The sequence below is a fragment of the Pongo abelii genome, chromosome Y (assembly GCF_028885655.2).
Source record: "Pongo abelii isolate AG06213 chromosome Y, NHGRI_mPonAbe1-v2.0_pri, whole genome shotgun sequence".
Classification (NCBI taxonomy): Eukaryota; Metazoa; Chordata; class Mammalia; order Primates; family Hominidae; genus Pongo; species Pongo abelii.
In genome coordinates, this window is record NC_072009.2 from 50,075,845 (window position 1) to 50,078,110 (window position 2,266).

The 2,266-nt window shown below is 45.5% G+C and overlaps 1 pseudogene; it reads right to left on the reverse strand.

Moving 5' to 3' along the window:
* Positions 1–625: 625 nt before the first annotated feature.
* LOC129053495 (actin, cytoplasmic 2-like) lies at positions 626–1,750 on the reverse strand (annotated as a pseudogene).
* Between the last annotated feature and the right edge of the window lie 516 nt (positions 1,751–2,266).

Consider the following 2,266-nt stretch of genomic DNA (forward strand, 5'->3'; position numbering starts at 1 on the left):
ACAGAATCTAGAATTTCATACAAAAAACCTTACATAAATTAAAAGGATGAATACATTTACAAGTGTAAATGCAAACTGCTTCCAAATCAAGGCAAGTGAGAGTCCACCGTGTTCTGGAAAAAACATCAGCTGAGAAAGGAAACTGGGTCCTATGGCTTGGACTTTCCAACCGTGACAGACAGGCAGGACAGAAGAAACTAGGTCAGGAGTCCTTGCCAGCCTTTAGAGAAATCCCAGAACACTCAGCCCTGATACATTAATACCCTGCACAGATCAGAGACTGCTGGCCATGCAGACACACCAAGCCACAGACTTGTCTTCCACAAGTACATTCTTACCTCAGTCACGAAGTGACCACTCCAGGTGCACTAAAGTTTGAACTCAAAGATATGTACACAGTATTAAACAAATACCAAGGGGAACAATTAACTTGAATTCAAGGTCAAAATCAGCAACAAGTTCTATGATCCAGTGCTGGTATCAGATACAAGCTTCAAGGACAATTTCTTCTCAAAGGCTTATTCCAATTTCATGAGGCTAGCATGAGGTGTACGCATTTGCCAAGGGCAAATTTATACTTCTGTATTAACGCATGCAGCAAATGCTACACATCTGCTCAGTCCATTTAGAAGCATTTGTGGTGGATGATGGAGGAGCCTGACTCATCATACTCCTGCTTGCTAATCCACATCTGCTGGAAGGTGGACAGTGAGGACAGGATGGAGCTACCAATCCACACTGAGTACTTGCGCTCTGGGCGTGCAATGATCTTAATCTTCATGATGCTGGGCGCCAGGGCAGTGATCTCCTTCTGCATCCTGTCGGCAATGCCTGGGTACATGGTGGTGCTGTCAGATAGTACCGTGTTGGCATACAGGTCTTTGCGGATGTCCACGTCACACTTCATGATGGAGTTGAAGGTGGTCTCATGGATGCTGCAAGATTCCATACCCAGGAAGGAAGGCTGGAACAGCACCTCTGGACACCGGAACCGCTCCTTGTCAGTGGTGATGACCTGGCCATCGAGCAGTTTGTAGCTCTTCTCCAAAGAAGAGGAGGATGTGGCAGTGGCCATCTCCTGCTTGAAGTTCAGGGAGACCTAGCACAGCTTCTCCTTGATGTCATGCATGATTTCCCACTTGGCTGTGATGGTGAAGCTGTAGCCTAGCTTGTTGAGGATCTTCATGAGGTACTCAGTCAAGTCCCAGCCAACAAAGTCCAGAAACAGGGTGGCATGGGGAAGGTAGTAGCTCTCCTAGAAGGGCACCGTGTTGGTGACCCTGTGTCCAGAGTCCATGACAATGCCAGTGGTGCACCCAAAGCCATATAGGGACAGCACATCTTGGATGGCCACATACATGGCTTGGGTGTTGAAGGTCTCAAACATAATCTGAGACATCTTCTCTCTGTTGGCCCTGGTGCTCAGGGGTTCCTTGATTAGCAGCACTGGGTGCTCCTCTGGGGCCCCATGCAGCTTATTGTAAAAGTGGTGCCAGATCTTCTCCATGTTTTCCCAGTTGGCAATGATGCCATGCTTGATGGGTTACTTCAGGGTCAGGATGCTGTGCTTGCTCTGGGCTTTGTTGTTCATGTAGGAGTCCTTCCGGCCCATGTCCACCATCATTCCCTGGTGTCGGGGGCACCCCACGATGGAGGGAAACATGGCTCAGGGAGCGCTATCCCTAGCAAAGCCAGTTTTGCACATGCCAGAGCCATTGTCAGTGAGCAGCATGGCGATCACTTCTTCTATTGCGATGGGCAGAGGAGTGGGATAGCGGAGCCACAGAAGAACAAGGTGAACGAGCTGGCAGTGGTGACTGGAGCGAGAGTTTTATTCTTGTTTGTTGTGGGATAGTTTTATGTGGTATTAATCTTTTTTGTTGACTACGATCTTTCTGATCCTATATATTTATATTTCTCTCAAATTTTTGAAAGTTATTATTCACCTGAATATGCTGTATATATCTTCCTTTTGCTGAACTCTTTCACGAATATTGCTAAATCTTAGATTTGCTTATTTAAGGTAATTCTGTATATCTGGTAAATAGTCTTCATTCTTTTTGATTGTTTTTCTGTTTTGTTCTTTGTGAATTTCTTAATAACTTTTGTTAATTTATTTTATTTTCTTTTTTCTTTTGCCATTTTTTTTTTTTTTTGGACAAAGCCTCTCTGTGTTGCCCAGGCTGGAGTTCAATGGCACTACATTGACTCCCTGAAATATCAGGGTTTCACCGTCATGTCCAGACTGGTGTTGAACTGCTAACCT